This window comes from Mustelus asterias, chromosome 4 (genome assembly GCF_964213995.1).
Source record: "Mustelus asterias chromosome 4, sMusAst1.hap1.1, whole genome shotgun sequence".
NCBI classification, from domain to species: domain Eukaryota; kingdom Metazoa; phylum Chordata; class Chondrichthyes; order Carcharhiniformes; family Triakidae; genus Mustelus; species Mustelus asterias.
The window spans coordinates 143,011,945-143,033,113 of NC_135804.1; the positions used below are offsets into that span (position 1 = coordinate 143,011,945).

Below are 21,169 nucleotides of genomic sequence, written 5' to 3' on the forward strand. Positions count from 1 at the left end.
GCAAACCCCACACAGACAGTGACCAATTCTGGAATCGAACTTGGGTCCATGGCTCTGCGAGGCAGCAGTGCTAACCACTGTGCCACTGTGCCCCTAAACCTGAGAGCTTACTGTCAATAAGGGCGGACATTGATACTGTTCAACACCAGTGTGAACAGTATCAATGTGCACTCAGTGTGCACTCAGCACTCAGTCGCCTGTGGAAGAGAGCGCTTGAAGACTAGGAACTCAGAGCTGGCACCAATCTCATACTCTACATAATACCCACCCTGCTATATGTTTCAGAGACATGGATTATGTACAATAGGCACCTAAACCTCTGAAGTATAACCAGTCTCTGCAAGACCCTGCAAACCCATTGGCAGGATAAACACACCACCATCAGTGTTCTTGCTCAGGCCGACATCTCCAGAATCAAAGCATTGAACACACTCGATCAGCATTTCCTCCTTTGCCCACTGTGGCTCTGGTTGCTGCAGAGGCGGGTGGACCTTCCACCAATCAGATTGGCCAGCAGCTCTCTATGGTGGATCTTCCTCAAGAATGAGGGGCAGAAGCCCTGCCTGCAGTCAACTGATGCTCAATCAAGCGGGAAATAGCTGCGGGACAGTGAGAGTTGGCGGGGGTGTGTCCCCACTGACTCTTTGGATGGCGGGACCAGAAAGCCCCACCATCTAAATATTCAAGCCAGGATTTGAATTGTGTCCTCATGCATTTTCCATAACTCTGATTATATAAATGCCTCCCTCAATTACATTAAATATAAGACTGAAAGTTAACCAATAACCCACCTAGTTTCAGAGCAGCCTCAGACTCCAATGACGCAATGGCTGGGATTCTCCAGCCCTGCAGTTACCCTGTAGTATTGGCAGTTCCAGGATGGTACTGGCAAGGGGCAGAACCTGAAGGGGGTGTCTGAAGGAGGTTCCCGAAGGGGGCAAAGCCTTAGGTGACCCCATAGTGGAGTTTCAATCACTGGTTGGGGAGGGGATGGGGTTTGAGTGGGCAATGCCAGCGAGGCTGAATGCAGGGGTGGGCAGGTCACCCTCATGCCTGCGTGGTGTGATGGAGGGGGGGGGGACACATTTAGTTATGGGAGGGAAGGATGTCCCTCCGGGGTCAAGAGTTAGGTGTGTTCCCCATGTCTGTGGAGGGGGTCACAATGTCCAGAGGGGTGAGGGTTGGGTGACATCGGGGGACCTTCAACCTAACTTCGAGATTGGGGTGCCCTTGCCGGTCTTGCCTGCAGCTTAAAGTCCCCACTTCAAAACAATTCTAAGTGTGGATGAAGGGCAAACTGAACCACGCTGATTCTCCCAGTGGGAATCTCTTCAGTTTTCCCACTAGGGACAACACTTAGAAATTTTTTTGGAGAATTCCACACATACTTTTATCTCAAGGAAGTTAATCACACGAGGAAGCCAATGGTTGGCTTTGAATTTTGGCTCCTTGACCAGAATCAAGCTTCCAATCCTCGATGCAACTGTAAACTTTGTTATTTTTATTATTTCTTATTTATTAAAATATTTTACGAACCTCATCTTAATTACATTGACAGGGAAGCCTTTGAGCTAGGGGCATACTCACCCACCCTCACTCAAGAGCTGTCCAGACAGACACAGGAGGTTCAAAGAATTTTGCAATGTGGTTCACAGCATTTCAAAATGTCATGAAATAAAGAATTAGCATCATTTTCTCACTAAAATGAGTCATTCCGACATTTTATAAGACTGATTTCCAATCTTTCTGAAGCAAAACAGAGAGGCAGAGAGTGGGTATAGATGGGTCTTTTTCCAAATGGAGTTCGGAACCCAGTGGTGTGCCCCAGGGATCTGTTCTGGGACCCTTGCTGTTTGTCATTTTCATAAATGACCTGGATGAGGAAGTGGAGGGATGGGTTGGTAAGTTTGCCGATGACACGAAGGTTGGTGGGGTTGTGGATAGTCTGGAGGGATGTCAGAAGTTACAGAGGGACATAGATAGGATGCAAGACTGGGCGGAGAAGTGGCAGGTGGACTTCAACCCAGATAAATGCGTAGTGGTCCATTTTGGCAGGTCGAATGGGATAAAGGAGTACAATATAAAGGGAAAGACTCTTAGTACTGTAGAGGATCAGAAGTACCTTGGGGTCCGGGTCCATAGGACTCTAAAATCGGCCCCGCAGGTGGAGGAGGTGGTTAAGAAGGCGTATGGTGTGCTGGCCTTTATCAATCGAGGGATTGAGTTTAGGAGTCCGGGGATAATGATGCAGCTCTATAAGACCCTCGTCAGACTCCACTTGGAGTACTGTGCTCAGTTCTGGTCGCCTCATTGCAGGAAGGATGTGGAAAAGATTGAAAGGGTGCTGAGGAGATTTACAAGGATGTTGCCTGGATTGAGTGGCATGCCTTATGAGGATAGGCTGAGGGAGCTCGGTCTTTTCTCCTTGGAGAGACGTAGGATGAGAGGAGACCTAATAGAGGTGTATAAGATATTGAGAGGCATAGATCGGGTGGACTCTCAGAGGCTTTTTCCCAGGGTGGAAATGGCTGCTACGAGAGGACACAGGTTTAAGGTGCTGGGGGGTAGGTACAGGGGAAATGTTAGGGGGAAGTTTTTCACACAGAGGGTGGTGGGCAAGTGGAATCGGCTGCCGTCAGTGGTGGTGGAGGCAAACTCAATAGGGTCTTTTAAGAGACTCCTGGATGAGTACATGGGACTTAATAGGATGGAGGGTTATAGGTAGGCCTAAAAGGTAGGGATATGTTCGGCACAACTTGTGGGGCCGAAGGGCCTGTTTTGTGCTGCAGTTTTTCTATGTTTCTATGTTTTAAAACGGAAAATCAACCTGAGACATTACTAACTCAGTTTCTTCTTTCCCAGATGCTGTCAGACCTCCTGAGTATTTCCAGCACTTCCTGTTTTCATTTCAGATTTTCAGCATCTAATCTTAATTGCTCTGAACTCAGGAAGTGACCAGGATGGCACCTAATCATGATGTACAACACTACTATTGTTGGAACCATTAATAAACCAATTTAATTAAGTTAAAAGGCATTTAATCCACTTGTTAAATAGTCATCCAGCCCTTCATTGTCCACCAGCACTACATTAGCTGTAACTCTTCTGCTTTGAGGTCTCCTGGGAGACCCAATTGCAGTCAACATTCCCTGTTAATGAATGTATTTGTTAGTCATTTGGAATCATAGAATTATAGAATCCCTACAGTGCAGAAAGAAGCTCTTCAAGCCTGCACCGACAACAATCCCACCAAGCCCTATCCCCGTAACTCCACATATTTACCCGAGTCCTCCTGACGCGAAGGGGCAATTTAACATGGCCAATCCATCTAACCCGCACATCTTTTGAGTGTGGGAGGAAAGTGGAGCATCCGGAGGAAACCCACGCAGACACGTGGAGAATGTGTAAACTCCACACAGACAGTCACCCAAGCCTGGAACCCGGGTCCCTGACGCTGTGAGGCTGCAGTGCTAACCATTAAGCTACCATGCTGCCCTGACATCATTTCCTGTTTCTCATTGAAAATAGTAACTGTCTCCTGAAATGAAACCACTGTTACCTTGGATAACTTTCAGAAGTAAAGTCCCCAAGTCCCAGCCACACAAAAAAAAACAATGTCAAGCTCTCTGACCATCAGAGCAAGGGCATCAATACGTAAATAAAATACTGCAGACACTGGAATCTGGAACAAAAACAGAAAATGCTGGAAAATCTCTGCAGGCCTGACAGCATATGTGGAGAGCGAATAGAGCTAATGTTTTTAGTCTGGATGACCCTTCATCAGAGCTGAAGACAAAGAAAATAGGACAAGGGCAAGGGAACGTTTTGGTTAAAAATGTTACAGTTAATATAATTGAAAAGCTTCCATTCCATTTTGTTTTATTTTTCATTGACGATAGGGTACCCTACTTTTACGCCTGAAATCCTGCAGCTCCGATCAGAGCCTTCAAACTGCGCATGCGCAGAAAAAAAATGATAGAATGTCTCTCTCCTGCCACATCCCACCCAGGCCAGACAATGCCTCCCCCTTGGCCCCCACAGACATTACCCCACCCCCCCACAACATTACTGACCCCCTTATTCCCCCACACCCTGCCACCCAGGCTGATCTCGGCCTCCTTTCTCCCACTGATCTCAGGCAGAGTGGCAGTGGACCATCCTTCCCCTCAACTGATCTCAGGCAGAGAGCCATTGGATGGTTAGCACTTACCTCCTCACTAATTGGAGCACCCGAAACGGATTTATTTGGAGTATGTCTGTTTCGCGCCGATTCTGGATGGGCGAACGCAGTGGTAAAGGGGGAAGTGCCCGTAAGTTTGGGCATGCGACCCATTAAGTCAACTTAACTATATGCAAATACATTTAAATGGCCATCGCACCCATTTCAGGCGTTGTCCCGATTGCGGCCATTTTCAGGCCTTGGTAAAGGGGGAACTGGCTCGGAGGCGGGCGCAGATCACGTTACTCGCCTCACGCCCAACCTTACCAAGTTTTCACGCCCGAAAACGGACACAACACAATGATAAAATCCGGCCCATAATATTTGACTGAGCCACTGTGCAATTTAGCTCTGAATTCCAAGCTCGGTTTGCGAAACAAAGGCAGACTTGCATTTGTATAGCTTCTTTTGAATTTAAAATCCTTTCACAGCTAATGAAACATTTTTGAAGTAAAGTTACCATTGATATTGCAAAGGCAGAAGAGCATTTGTTGGAAACCAAACATGGGTCCATAACGTCCTGGTTCCACAGCATCGGATTTGTGGGGTGCCCCAATGATGCACTGGGGAATCCTTCCAGGAAGCTCTCACATCAGCATGTGCCTGCCAATTGTCCGGAAGAGCTAACTTCCCTTGGACAATTGCGCTGGGCTGGGAACCATCCGACAGAAGCCATTTCAATCATTAACTTCGGATGGTTCTGCCAGTTTTATCCTGATGGTTACTCTGAAAGAGTTGGAAGGAAATAAACACTTATTGCTTCAGAGAAACTAATTAAACACCCAAACTATCCTCACATGACCACCCCATCCCCCCGGGGGTTGACTTATCTCGCTGCACACCAGTTGCTCCACGCTGATGCTGCCGGGGGCACGCTTCGCTGCTCATGTCTCACCCAGCCCGAGTGAGGCAGATTGAGCAAAACAGGGAGGGTAAATTCACTCTGAGTGGCAATCCAATGAGGTTTGCCGCTCTGGGCCATGATTTCACATGCAAAATAAAGTGGGAGGTGGTGTGACCATTTGCCACCAATAAAGTTTGTATATTTTATTTATTAGTGTCACAAGTAGGCTGACATTAATGCTTCAATGAGTTACTGTGAAAATCCCCTCGTCGCCACACTCAGGCACCTGTTCGGATACACTGAGGGAGAGTTCAGCACGACCAATGCATCTAACCAGCACGTCTTTCTGACTGTGGGAGGAAACTGGAGCACCCGGAGGAAACCCACACAGACACAGGGAGGATGTGCAAACTCTGCACAGAGAGTGATCCAAGCTGGGAATCGAATCTGGGTCCCTGGCGTTGTGAGGCAGTAGCGCTAACCACTGTGCCACCGTGCCTCCGCAGTGCCACCCAGGCGTAACAGTGGCACAGTGGTTAGCACTGCTGCCTCACAATGCCAGGGACCCAGGTTCCATCCTGTCCGTGTGGAGCTCGCACTTTCTCCCCAATTCTGAGTGGATTTCCTTCGGCTGCTCTGGTTTCCTCCCACAGACCAACGATGTGCAGGTCAGGTTGATTGGCCAGGCTAAATTGCCCCGAGTGTCAGGGGGACTAACAGTGTAAATATGTGGAGTTATGGGGATAAGGCCTGGGTGGGATTGCTGTCAGTGCAGGCCTGATGGACTGAATGGCCTCCTTCTGCACTGTAGGGATTCGATGATTCTAATATGTACACCTAAAATAATATATTTACCAAAGTAAGGCCTTGATACATTAAATGTAAAGGGTCAATTCTGTACTTGCAAAAGGTTTACTGCAGGAATTTGCAGTCAGATAGTCAATTAAAATTAATGGATGGTTAAAAGTGCACCGTGCTTCCTGTACGCACTGCTCCTTACTAGTCCCTAACACAGAAAGGATGTGGAAGCCATAGAAAGGGTGCAGAGGAGATTTACAAGGATGTTGCCTGGATTGGGTGGCATGCCTTATGAGGATAGGTTGAGGGAGCTCGGTCTTTTCTCCTTGGAGAGACGAAGGATGAGAGGTGACCTGATAGAGTTTTCCACGATGTTGAGAGGTATAGATCGGGTGGATTCTCAGAGGCTTTTTCCCAGGGCTGAAATGGTTGCTACGAGAGGACACAGGTTTAAGGTGCTGGGGAGTAGGTACAGAGGAGATGTCAGAGGTAAGTTTTTCACACAGAGGGTGGTGGGTGAGTGGAATCGGCTGCCGTCAGTGGTGGTGGAGGCAAACTCGATAGGGTCTTTTAAGAGACTTCTGGATGAGTACATGGGACTTAATAGGATTGAGGGTTATAGGTAAGTCTATTTATAAGCCTAGGTAGGTAGGGACACGACCAGCGCAACTTGTGGGCTGAAGGGCCTGTTCGTGCTGTATTTTTTCTATGTTCTATGTTCTAACACTTAGAACTAGGTTTCTGAACTAATACAAAATAATATTAAAAAACCAACTGAATAGATTCCATCAGTAACTACAAAAGGATATTTGCATTTTCCAACAGCAATTTACACTTAATTCACAATTATAAACATCCTGAAACTTTGTTGATTCTCATAACTTGTAACTTGGTCAACAAAGCTGCACATGAAATTGAATTTTCACGAAACCTTTCAACAACCACAAATAGAACTTCATGAAAAACATCACAGGTACGTTACTCCGAAATACACACTTGTTACTTTGAAGTCCAAGCTGGAAGGAAGGATGACAAGAGGGTGTGTCTCAGGATCTGACACAACCACGTTTCTGAGACATGCAATCTCCCCTCTTGTGGTTCAGAGCTCAGGGAAACTGCCTTGTGGGAGAGTCACTCCTTTACAAAAATGTGATTGTCTCCTTTGCCCATCAGCACAATATATGAACAGGGAACTGTGCATTCCCAACTGACAGCCACAATCAGAGTTTATTCTGCTCCAAGACCAATGTGCCAACTAGTTGGTTCAACAGCGTAAGAAATAAGGACGGGATGGAATCCAAAATGGAAAAAGCTGGCAACATGGATCTGTTCCCTTTATCTGATTTGCATTAATGCAAAATCGTTTATGTATTATTACTGATCTTGTCATCCTTGTTATACTTAAAGCTTTTGACAAGATTTTAAAAGGACTTTGAAGATTAGTGCACGAAATCGCAAGCATTTGCCGGAACTGTGGGTTTCGTATGGAAGCCAAGAATATTCTGCTGGTGAATAAGCTCAATTCTTCATCGCAGAATTACCATTTCCATCACTGCATTTCCTTAAAGGGACTGCCAGATCTTTTTTTTTGGCAAAGCAGTGGTTTTCTGTGTGGCCACCTAACGTCACAGTTAGCCATGTTTCTCTCTGATTGATATGGTGTGTGGTGTGTACACTCACGTCTCTTTGGCATGATGATGCCTTTACCCGGCCTCGACGTGGAATCAGATTGTCCAGTCAAGGATTGAGTGCTCCTAACTTTACACAGAGGCTCCACTGGAGTGTAAGCAGCAAGAATTGCACCAATACCAGTAACAGCACTCCATCCATGAAACCAATTAGGGAGTTCCAACCTCAGTGACAAGTCTGCCCTTCCAGATTTCGTTGCCAAGTCATCCTGTCAATCAACAGCAGTGCTCTGGGCTACTGCAGAGTTTCCTGATCAGTTAGTGGACTCCTGAGTGTGATACAGAGGCTGATTTAGTTCCTCCTACAACGCTGTCCAAGACCCAAACACCATCAAACTTAACATCAACTCCCTGCAACCTAGTATACTGTCTTTGCTGCATGTATAGTGTAGTTTCCATTACCCTGACAGACCAAATGTAAATGGGGTGATTCCTTTGCCAAGCACTTTTGTTTCACCTGTGAGTGCGACCCCGGACTCCATATCACACTCCACTGTGGGCAGCACGGTGGCACAGTGGTTTGCACTGCTGCCTCACAGTGCCAGGGACCCGGGTTCGATTCCCGGCTTGGGTCACTGTCTGTATGGCGTTTGCATGTTCTTCCCGTGTTTAAAGTTTATTTATTAGTGTCACAAGTAGGCTTACATTAACACTGCAATGAAGTTACTGTGAAAATCCCCCAGTCGCCACACTCTGGCACTTGTTCGGGTACACCGAGGGAGAACTTAGCATGGCCAATGCACCCAACCAGCACGTCTTTCTGACTGTGGGAGAAAACCGGAGCTCCCGGTGGAAACCCATACAGACACGGGAAGAACGTGCAGACTCCGCGTAGACAGTGACCCGGGTCGAACCCGGGTCCCTGGCGCTGTGAGGCAGCAGTGCTAACCACTGTGCCACCGTGCCACTTGAGTGGGTTTCCTCCGGATGCTCCGGTTTCATCCCACAGTCCTGGTTAGGTGCATTGACCATGCCAAATTCTTACTCAGTGTACCCGAACAGGCACCGGAGTGTGGCAACTGAGGGATTTTCACTGTAACTTCATTGCAGTGTCAATGTAAGCCTACTTGTGATACTAATAAATAAATAAACTTCAATTCCCTGTTCCATTTTAACCAACTGCCACAGAATTATGGCCAGGAGAAGCAAGAAATGTTCAGTCATAATTTACTGCCTGCTGGGGTGAGATTCCACGGCTCCACTGTGCCCTTCCTGGGTCTGCAAGTGTCATGATAGGATCACGAACCATATCATTAACAGCTGCCTTGTGGAATAAGTTAACAGTTCTGAAGTAACTCCTCAGAGGTCAGTGTCCCTTCACCAGATTCCCTTTATTTACAAACTTATCCCCACAGGTAAGAGTGCCTCACAAATTTGGTTGAGTTTTTTGAGGAGGTGACAAAAACGATTGACGAGGGAAGGGCCATGGATGTCGTCTATATGGATTTTAGTAAAGCGTTTGACAAGGTCCCTCATGGCAGGCTGGTGCAAAAGGTTAAATCTCACCTTTAAATAAAAGGTGAGCTAGCTAGATGGGTGGAGAACTGGCTTTGCCATAGAAGACAGAGGGTAACAGTGGAGGGGTCTTTTTCCGGTTGGAGGTCTATGACTAGTGGTGTTCCGCAGGGCTCTGTACTGGGACCTTTGCTGTTTGTGATATATATAAATGATTTGGAGGAAGATGTAGCTGGTGTGATCAGTAAGTTTGCGGACGACACGAAGATTGCAGGAGTTGCGGATAGTGACGAACATTGTCAGAGAATACAGCAGGATATAGATAGGCTGGAACATTGGGCGGAGAAATGGCAGATCGAATTTAATCCAGATAAATGCGAAGTGATGCATTTCAGTAGATCTAATGTAAGGGGAAGCTATACAATAAATGGCAGAACCATCAGGAGTATAGACACACAGAGGGACCTGGGTGTACAAGTCCACAGATCCTTAAAGGTGGTAGCACAGGTGGAGAGGGTGGTCAAGAAGGCATATAGCATGCTTGCCTTTATTGGACGGGGCATAGAATATAAAAGTTGGCATATGATGTTGCAGCTGTATAGAACGATGGTTAGGCCACATTTGGAATACTGCATCCAGTTCTGGTCGCCACACTACCAGAAGGACGTGGAGGCTTTGGAGAGAGTACAGAGAAGGTTTACCAGGATGTTGGCTGGTATGGAGGGTCTTAGCTATGAGGAGAGATTGGGTAAACTGGGGTTATTCTCCCTGGAAAGACGGAGGATGAGGGGCGACCTAATAGAGGTGTATAAAATTATGAAGGGCATAGATAGGGTGAACAGTGGGAAGCTTTTTCACAGGATGGAGGTGACAAGGGGTCACGGGTTCAAGGTGAGGGGGGCAAGGTTCAACACAGATGTCAGGGGGACGTATTTTACACAGAGGGTGGTGGGGGCCTGGAATGCACTGCCAAGCAAGATGATTGAGGCGGACACGTTGGGATCGTTTAAGGCTTATCTAGATAGCCACATGAACAGATTGGGAATAGAGGGATACACAAGAATGGTCTAGTGGGCACATGAGCTTGGAGGGTCAAAGGGCCTGTTCCTGTGCTGTATTGTTCTTTGTTCTGTTCTTTGCTTCAGGTACAAAGTCAGAATCCGGAGTGTCAGTAGCCCTGACACTCCTGAATATATGTACAGGTGAGGCTCCCTGATTGGGCAGGCAGTCAGTACCTCAATCAGGGAGCTCATGCTCCAAGAGGCCAACCTCAGGGGCCTCGTTGAGGTCATCACAAGTTTGAAATGGTTAGAATGAGGTTCACTCACAATTCCCTGATACGCACTGAACGCCAATGCAGGGAGAGGGTCATTTTTTTTTTAGTTTTGTTGAGAGTAACAGGAAGTGGCACAAATCATCTAACAACTCATCGAGAGTCAGAAATCTACTCATAGAATCATAGACCCCCACAGTGCAGGAAGAGGCCATTTGGCCCATTGAGCCTGCACCAACAACAATCCTACCCTATTCCTGTAACCCCACATGTTTAGCCTGCTAATCCCCCTGACACTAGGATCAATTTAGCATGGCCAATCCACTTAACCCGTGCATGTTTGGACTGTGGGAGGAAACCGGAGCACCCGGAGGGAACCCACGTAGACACGGGGAGAACGTGCAAACTCCACACTGGCAGTGACCCAGGACTAGAATTGAACCCGGGTCCTTGGCGCTGTGAGGCAGCAGTGCTAACCACTGTGCCTCCAGTGCCGCTCTAGGTATCTCTGTTCCTTATCACAAATGTCTGGATTTGTTATGAACTCCTAACGGTGAGTACCACCAATCCATCATTATTTTCCCAATGTTTCTGTCTCTTTGACTGTAAAAAACTTAAGGCCTGTGCCTACCGACAGAAATGGCGTGCAAGTGTGTGGTGATCCTGGGATAAGTGCCAGCTATCAACATGTGCCATTTTACACACTTTCAAGCGCATGCCCACCCAGGGTACATCAAATTCTGCCCCGTGTCCGGGTGCAAGAGGTCTGCCCAAAATTCCTGTAGTCACAACTAAAGCCTTCTCCACGTGTAGCAACAACTTCTGCGAACTTCACCAGCCTAACTTCTCAAGCCACCAAGCGTTTTCACCAACCTTGGTGGAGGCTGAGGGGAGACCTGATAGAAGTCTACAAAATTATGAGAGGCATAGACAGGGTGGATAGTCAGAGGCTTTTTCCCAGGATGGAAGTGTTAATTATAAGGGGGCACAGGTTCAAGGTGAGAGGGAGAATGTTTAAGGGAGATGTGTGGGGGAAGTTTTTCACAGACAGTGGTTTGTGCCTGGAATGCACTGCCAGAGGAGGTGGTGGAAGCAGGCACATTGGCAACATTTAAGAGGCATCTGGATGGGTGCATGAATAGGGAGGGGATAGAGGGATATGGATCGAGGAAGGGCAAAAGGTTTTTTTTTAGTTTAGTTAGGGCCTCATGATCGGCGCAGGCTTGGAGGGCCGAAGGGCCTGTTCCTGTGCTGTACTTTTCTTTGTTCTTTTAGCCTCAAACAGCCTATCGGCATTAATCCAATTTTGGGACCCTTAGAACTTATCTACAGCTCCTACTTTCACCTTTGCTGGAACTATTGTCAGAGATGCCACATTTCAGGTGGGAAACTGGTGTTTGCGTTTGAACAGCACAGGGCAACTCACACTCTTGGTGCTGACCTTTTTTTTCTTCTCACAGCTAATCGGCCACTTTGCAGTTATTGTGCTTATATTTCGAACAGCCTCACCTCCCTCACACATTCTTTTCATCATTCAGTATCATTATGAGCTTTGATTCCTCTCATTAAGCTTCCATTTGCTTCATGTTTACATCAGTTCAGCTATTTACCCATCCGCTTTTTTCCGCATAAGGGCTTTGTAGTTTCTTTCTGAGTCTTTGCGTATTTCTCTCTCCTTTGCCCCTTTTGTTCTTTTGAAATGCTCTGATGTCTTTCCGTTCTGTTGAAGGAGCTGTGCCTTACATAGTAATGTGTCTGTTCTATGGATGGAGGCACAGTGGTTAGCACTGCTGCCCCACAGCGCCAAGGACCCAGGTTCAATTCCAACCTCGGGTCACTGTCTGTGTGGAGTTTGCACATTCTCCTCGTGTCAGCGTGGGTTTCCTCCGGGTGCTCCGGTTTCCTCCCACAGTCCAAAGATGTGACGGCTAGGTTGATTGGCAATGCTAAATTGACCCTAGTGTCAGGGGGACTAGCAGCATAAATATGTGGGTTTATGGGAATAGGGCCTGAGTGGGTTTGTGGTTGGTACAGACTCGATGGGCCGTATGGCCTCCTTCTACACTGTAGGATTTCTACGATGATTCTATGATGACCTGTTGAGTGCTTCTAGTACCTTCTATATTGGAATCATAGAATCATACTGTGCAGAAGAGACCCTTCAGCCCTTCAAGTCTGCACCAATATGCAAGAAGCACCTGACCTGAATCCCACCCAGAGTTAAAGGTTCAAATCGAATATACCCCTTCTTTGGAACTGAAGTGAGGTAGAAATATATTGGGGTTTATGAATATCTGGGGTAGGATAGGAGGCGGGAGAGATTGAATAACAAAGCTATAATAGAACAGAAGGCAAAGGGAGTGGTAGTGGCTGCAACAAAGAGACATAACACTGATGCAGAATAAGTGTTAATGGCAGAATAATGAACAGCTCTCTCTGAAAGCAAACACATGAAAACAAAGACATTGACTGGCTCTTGGGGGAGGGGGAAATCAAAATGGAGAACAGAGTTCATGGTCTGAAATTTGTTGAATTCAACATTGAGACCAAAGGGCTGGAAAGTGGCTAATCGGAAGTTGAGGTGTTGTTCCCCCAGTTTGTGTTGGGCATCACTGGGGAAACAACACAAGTGACACCCAACTTGTCACTTGTTGGGCGTCACTTGTGTTGTTCCCCTAGTGACACCCATTGCAACAGGCCGAGGACTGAAGTGTGAGCATGAGAGCAAGATGTTGGGTTAAAATGGCAAGTTCGTATTCACCTTGAAATGGTAAATCTGTTTCTCTGTCCATGGATGGCCAGACTTGTTGAGTTTGTCCAGCACTTTCTGTTCCTATTCCTTCTCCTTTTGGATTATCAAGAGCATATGTGTTTCAAATAGAATCCTCCTTGAAACATGGTTCCGAGGTCAGTCAGTTCCATGGGGAACTCAGTGCCCTTTTGGGAGCTGAGTTCAAATCCTGCCCAAATTTGTAAGCGATGAAAACTTGGTGGGGGGCAGGGAGAAGGAGGGTTGGGGTTGTAGGGGGGGGGGTGAAGTTCTCCAGCCATTTGTGGCAATAGGATCCTCTAATCCCACTGGCAACGCACCCCCTCCCATGGGATTCGTGGGATCATTGTGTGACATCAATGGGGAATCCCATTGACAGCGACGGGATCAGAAATCCTCGCTGCTGGAGAACAGCACGCCATCTCCCACCGCTAAGAAAGACACGACTGGGAGGCTGGGGAATTACCTCTCAATCTCTCATGGGCTGAGACAATCTGAAAACAATTTCTGTTGAACAGAGGCCGATGATACATAATACCCTTTCTTCAGATCAATTGACATTACAATTGACTCAGGGTGCAGTAAGAAATAAAACATTCAACATTGAGGTCTGGGGTTTGTTACATTGTTGGAAAAGGATAGATGGAGTTTTCCTCTGCATTTCCTTTGTTTTGGATTTCACCCAAATTGCTAAATTGGATTCGTTTGCCATTTATTTTAAATCTGTGTCTTTAGTTAGTGATCCTCTTGCCAGTGGGTTCTCTCCATCAATACTATCAAAATCTATTGTATTTTTCACCAAAGCCAGTAAATTCTCTCCTGAAACATCTTTGTTTCAATCTGGCCCCATAGCTGAAATCCATAAGACACAGGAGCAAAGGTAGGCCATTCAGCCCATCAAGTCTGCTCCTTCATGAACGGGACGGCACAGTGACACATTGGTTAGCACCTCACAGCACCAGGAACCCGGGTTTAATTCCAGCCTTGGGTCACTGTCTGTGTGGAGTTTGCACATTCTCCTCGTGTCTGCATGGGTTTCCTCCGGGTGCTCTGGTTTCCTCCCACAGCCCAAAGATTTGCGGGTTAGGGTGCATTGGCCGTGTTAAACTGACCCTAGTGTCAGGGGGATTAGCAAGGGTAACTGTGGTGTTACGGGAATAGGGCCGGGGTGGGATTTTGGTTGGTGTAGACTCGATGGGCCAAATGGCCTCTTTCTGCACTGTAGGGATTCTATGATTCTATGATTCTATGAATGAGTTCATGACTGATCTGATATAATGATCCTCAATTCCACTTTATCATCTTATCCCCATGACCCTGGATTCCCTTACTGATTAAAAATCTGTCCATCTCAGCATCGAAAGTTCCTCCACCCTGCTACCACTGTGGTAAATCTCCTCTATCCATTCTTACAATACCCCTCCCAAACAAACTAGCACATTCTCCCCCGTGTCTGCGTGGGTTTCCTCCGGATGCTCCGGTTTCCACCCAATTTCTGGCTTTGTCAACAATGCCCATATCCCATGAGAGAGTAAAGGAACAAAATCATATCTCCCCATTCCAATTTACATCATCATATGTCACTAATCTGAATATTTTTAAAAAGGCATTTGAACCAAAGGTTTGATTTTCCACAACCATGATAATGAGACATTCCAAATTTATTACAATTTTCAATAACGTGATACAAAAGTTCATAACATGAAGCCATTTTAACTCAGCCAGATCTTTTTTTATTCATTCGTGGGACATGGGCGTCACTGGCTGGCCAGCATTTATTGCCCATCCCTAGTTACCCGAGGGTAGTTGAGAGTCAACCACATTGTGGAGTCACATGTAGGCCAGACCAAGTAAGGATGGCAGATTTCCTTCCCCCAAAGGACATTAGTGAACCAGATAAGTTTTTATGTGAATCAACAATGGTTTCGTGGTCATCAGTAGATTCTTAATTCCTGATTTTTTTGTTATTGAATTCAAATTTCACCACCTGTCGTGGTGGGATTCGAACCCTGGTCCCCAGAGCATTAGCTGAGTTTCTGGATTAATAGTCTAGTGATAATACCATGAGGCCATCACCTCCCCATAAATAACACCCAGGCCATTTAGCTCCCTTTCATCCACAGACTCTTTAATGTACCTTATCGGGGACTGTACCCTAAGTTTTCAAACTGCTGCACCCCAGCCACTGGGATAAGGCACCGGGGTATCTATCTAACCCAAATTATTTATTATCTGATGCCAGCTGATCAATATTTTCCACCGAAACCACTGTATTCCATGACTTTCTGACCATCTTTCTCCATCCTCCACCTATGAGAGGTCACACAACAGCAGGTTATAGTCCAGCAGGATTATTTGAAATCACAAGCTTTCGGAGCATTGTGAAGGAATAGGGTGGAGAGAGGGAGTGGGTAAGATAGTTTGACAGAGAGTTGGTGCAGACTCAATGGGCTGCTTCTGCAGTATAGGGATTCTATGATTTAATACCTGAAGACTTTTCCACAGATGGGGAGTGAGGGAAAGCACAGGGAACCACAATACTGGACCAAAAGGGCACTTGTTAAGGTTTATGGTTACTGTGCCAAGGTGCAGCATGGCTGTGAAAAGATTTGTAAACATACAGCTTGGAATGGGGAGAAGTGGGCAGTGGAGAATTGAAGCATGGAGGTAACAAACACTACTACTCCCCCTGACATCCCTCTAACACAAAGGAGCAATTTAGCATGGCCATTCAACCTAACCCACATATTTTTGGACTGTGGGAGGAAACCAAAGCACCCGGAAGAAACCCACGCAGACATGGGGAGAATGTACAAACTCCACAGACAGTCACCCAAGCTGAGAATCAAACCTGGGTGCCTGGCACTGTGAGGCAGCAGTGCTTGCCACTGTGCCACCCACAAGGCTGTGCCAGACTTTGCACCTTGTCAGATTTTGGTAGGGTTCTTTGGGCAGTGAGCGGTTTGGGCCAATCTGGGTTGAGTGCAGTCAAAGGTTGCTCAGAGCGCAGGAATAGACCAGCGTGCAAGCAGCCAAGTAGATAACAAGTTAGTGCTCTGCAGTACCTAGGAATATTGTGCAGGTAGGTTAATTACAGAATGCACTGCAGCCACTCACCAATGTGCCTTCAACAGCACGGACCACCTAGAAGGACAAAGACAGCAAAAGCATGGAAATAGTACCACCTGCAAGTTCTGTTCTAAGCCACACACCATTCTGATTTGGAACTGTTCCTTCACTGTCGCCGGGTTAAATTCCTAGAACTCCCTCTCTAACAGCACTGTGGCTGTACCTGCACCCTATCAACTGCAGCAATTAAAGAAGACGGCTCACCACCACCTTCTCAGGGGCACTTAGGAACGAGCAACAAAATTGCCGACCTAAACAATGACACTCACTGTTAAGGGATTTAAAAAATGTAATAAGCCACAACTGCTTTGCTAAACCTCTGTTTGTTTCCTTTCATTTAAGATACTCCATAAAATCTACCTCTTCCCCTTAATTGGCTTAATTACAAAGATTGTTTGATAATGCTCCAATGATGTGCTTTGGCACTCTTGTTACACATAGTTGTTTGGAATCACAGAACTTGAGTATTGCAGAAAAAAAAGACATTTTTGTCAGTTTTTCATCTTGCATTCATCAGAACATTCGCAAGAATTCAATATAAGGAAAATCGACAATTTCATACTCTATTTAAAGAGGTTGCTGATTGGTTGGAAAGTCGTCTCTGGTTAGTAGATGCATTGTCATGGAGAATGCATCAGGCATTAGATGTGGTTCTGCAATTAAACAACATTTGCAAAATATTCTTCATTGAATTGTGCTGATAACTAATTTATTATTGTCAGTCAGGCTCACAGTGTGGCACATTTAGGTGTACTGGAAGCTAAATATATCAATTCACAGGACCATGTTCTTTGCAAACAGAAAGAGCAGGTACACACATTGCCCCTATTTCAGCCAAACAAAATAGATGACAGCCATTCACTGGTTCATTCCTCAGGGCAATGTCTTGACCAATTAGAATCAAGTTGCCTGGTTTACATTTGAAATAATGCTTGGCTGTTCACTTTCAGTCACCATCAAATAGTGTATTTCCATAGCAACACCTCTACCAATCAGAATTCACTTGCCAACCAATCACCTCGTACAGTATAAAATTGTTGCCTTCCCTTGCATTGTATTTTGTGAGTGTTCTGTTGAGTGCAGGATGAAAAGGTTTGACAAAATAGTCTTGTTTTCAGCGATAAACATTTAGTTACATGAAAGACAATATATAACTACAAATTGCTGTTTAATGGACCCCAAATCCAGTGAGAAAAAGAAAAATGTAAGCCTTAAAGGATCATTACCCTACTTGGGAAGATAGGTCAGTTTAGGCTTTCAGAACAATGACCTACTCCAATAGTTCAACAGCCATGCCATCAGATTTGTGGCCAGGACATTTGATTTGATTTGATTTATTATTGTCGTATGTATTAGTATACAGTGAAAAATATTGTTTCTTTCACACTATACAGAGAAAGCGTAGCGTACATAGAGAAGGAAAGGAGAGGATGCAGAATTTAGTGTTACAGTCATAGCTAGGGTGTTGAGAAAAAATAAATTTAATATAAGGAAGGTCCATTCAAAAGCCTGATGGCAGTAGGGAAGAAGCTGTTCTTGAGTCGGTTGGTACTTGACACCAGACTTTTGTATCTTTACCCTACAGAAGAAAGTGGAAGAGTGTATATCTGGGTGCATGGGGTCCTTGATTATGCTGGCTGCTTTTCCGAGGCAGCGGGAAGTGTAGACAGAGTCAATAGAAGGAGGCTGGTTTGAGTGATGGGCTGGGCTTCGTTCATGATGCTTTGTACTTTCCCGCGATCTTGGACAGAGCAGAAGCCATATCAAACCATGATGCAACCAGAAAGAATGCTTTCTATGGTGCATCTGCAAAAGTTGATGAGAGTCGTAGTGGACAAATGTCCTTAGCCCCCTGAGAAAGTAGAAGCGTTGGTGGGCTTTCTTAATTATAGTGTCGGCATGGAGGGACCAGGACAGGTTGTTGGTGATCTGGACACCTAAAAGCTTGAAGCTCTTGACCATTTGTACTTCGTCCCCGTTGATGTAGACAGGGGCATGTCCTACACTATGCTTCCTGAAGTCGATGACTATCTTCTTCATTTTGTTGACATTGAGAGAGAGATTATTGTCATTGCACCAGTTCACCAGGTTCTCTATCTCTTTCTTATACTCATCTCATTGTTTGAGATCCGACCCACTACAGTGATGTCATCAGCAAACTTGAAAATTGAGTTGGAGGGGAATTTGGCCACTTAGCCATAGGTGTATAAGGAGAACAGTAAGGGGCTGAGGACACAGCCTTGTGGGGCACCAGTGTTGTGGATGATCGTGGAGGAGGTGTTGTTGACTATCCTTAATGATTGAGGTCTGTGGGTTTGGAAGTCTAGGATCCAGTCACAGAGGGAGGAGCCAAGCCCCAGGCCACGGAGTTTGGAGATGAGTTTTGTAGGAATAAAGGTGTTGAAGGCCGAGCTTTAGTCAATAAATAGGAGTCTGACAAAGGTATCCTTGTTATCCAGGTGTTCCAGGGTTGGGTGCAAGGTCAGGGAGATGGCGTCTGCTGTGGACCTATTGCAGCGATTGGTGAACTGCAGTGGTCCAGGTAATCTGGGAGGCTGGAATTGATTTGTGCCACGATAAAGCTTTCGAAGCACTTCATAATGATGTTTGTTGAACTGTTGCAGCCATCATTGCCACAGAGGAACAAGAGTTTTTAATTATTCTTATTTATATATTTACTGACCAGTGGCAACTGATTTATGGGTGGCAAGGTGGCACAGTGGTTAGCATTGCTGCCTCACAGCTTCAGGGACCTCGGTTCAATTCCAGCATCGGGTGACTGTGTGGAGTTTGCACATTCTCCCATTGTCTGCGTGGGTTTTTCTGGATTCCCGGGTCTCCTTTCACAGTCCAAAGATATGTCAGTTTGGTGAATTGACCATGGTAAATTGCCCCTTAGTGTCCCAAGATGTGTAGGTTAGATAGATTAGCCATAGGAAGTGTGGGGGTTACAGGGGTAGAGCGGAGGAAACAGCCTTGGTAAGATATTCTGTCAGAAAGTCAGTGCAGTCTCGATGGGTCGAATGGCCTCTTCTGCACTGTAGAGATTCTGTGATTAAATATCTTTTGTTGCTGATCACACCCTCCACTGATAAAACCAGGTCTGGCCCAATGCCTGTCAGTTTGTGGCTCTGCAATGTTTTGTGGGTCGCACACAGCTACCCTCTGATGCTGCAGCTCAGAGCTCCAGTTAGCAAGGTTAACCTACAAGGGGTTAGCTGAGGCCTACACCATGCGTGCAAGAGACTAATTTCATCAGATGCTTCTGATCCAGTTACCAGCCAGTTTGATACAAGTTACTGTTCATTTTCTTCCAACAGAATATGATTGTGGTTTTAGTCAATAAGTTCAACTGTAATTTAAACCAAATGCACTCTGCAAAAAGCATGCAGAGAGGCGAGATATGCCTGTGAAACAGGGTGGAAGTCACTTTAGCTGATGCACCTCACTCGAATTTGGCATTGCTCTTGTCATTGTATATTGAAGAACTGAAGTATTTACTAGAATGCAATTTAGATACTGCTCTGTGAATATTTAATTGTGAAAAGGAGTGGTTTTGTTTCTCTTGTTCGCTTTTCATCAAGTTCACATCCAAAATGATTGCAAAGTAAAAGATTTTGACACTGTTAACCAATAGCTTGAGTCATGGAAACTTTTAGCCAAAATATAACAACTTGGGTAGCCAGCGTGGAAACAGTTAAGTGGAAGCAACATTCGACGCATTTTAAAATGACCACATCCTTTCCATTCAAGAGCAAGTAAAACACTTGCAGTCATTTGATTGAGCTTTCTACTCCAGAGTACCCGCACAGTGCAGAGAAGAGGGGCGGCACGGTAGCACAGTGGTTAGCACTGCTATTTCACAGCTCCAGGGACCTGGGTTTGATTCCCAGCTTGGGTCACTGTCTGTGTGGAGTTTGCACATTCTCCTCGTGTCTGCGTGGGTTTCCTCCGGGTGCTCCGGTTTCCTCCCACAGTCCAAAGATGTGCGGGTTAGGTTGATTGGCCATGCTAAAAATTGCCGCTGAGAGTCCTGAGATGCGTAGGTTAGAGGGATTAGCGGGTAAAATATGTAGGGATATGAGGGTAGGGCCTGGGTGGGATTGTGGTCGGTGCAGACTCAATGGGCCAAATGGCCTCTTTCTGCACTGTAGGGTTTCTTTCTCAGAGCACTTTCACCTCTAGAGACTGTAGATGTATAGGAATATGGACAAGAATTCTCCAGCCGTTCACTCCCTGCCGCTGCTGCCAGCGAGAATGGAGAATTTGGCACACAGCCACACCTCCACTCATTGCAGTGGGACTGGAGAATCTCAGCCAAGGAGAATTCCAGCCGTGCAATATTGAAAATTGTTAGAGATGCTGACTGGAATTTTACCGTGCCGCACACCATGGGAATTGGAGCAGGCAAGGGGCAGCAGAAAGGTCCACTGACCTCGGGCGGGATTTTACTGTTTCGGGATGAACGAGGGCATAAAATCCTGCCCACTCTCTCTGAGATGATGTGCTAAACTGAAGCCCTTGTTTTAGGGTGTAAAAGATCCAAAGACAGCATTCCAGAAGAGTAAAGAGTTCCCTCAGCATATCGGTTAATATTTCTACCTCACTTCAGTTCTATCTTATTCACTCACTCTCCACTGGACTTCACTGAGGAGAAATTGGCTGCTTTGTTTGCCCACGCAACAAGGTGGATTGCAACTCCAAAGTCATACATTAGCTATAAAGCAAGTTGGGGTTGTGATGAGGCTAAATTGCTTATTTATTTCGCAGAGAATAAAGAAAATGGGCCGATTTATGGACTATTCAAAATGGAAGAGAAAACGATCAACAAATGGGGAGTTGCTGCTCATGATTGTTTGAGGAAATGCAAAGTGTTATCAGTGTGGACAATCTTTGTTTTATATACAGGAAGTATTGTGCCCAAAAAAAGAATTGATGGTAAATGTCATACAAAACTAGGCCACAATAGTATCTCCATTGTAGAGCAACCATG

General features: G+C 45.9%; 1 protein-coding gene across 1 annotated transcript in view; it reads right to left on the reverse strand.

The window, feature by feature from the left end:
- LOC144493038 (phosphatidylinositol 3,4,5-trisphosphate 5-phosphatase 2A-like) overlaps positions 1-21,169 on the reverse strand; it is a 135,674-nt gene that overhangs the window by 97,904 nt on the left and 16,601 nt on the right. The gene's annotated exons all lie outside the window — the stretch shown is intronic.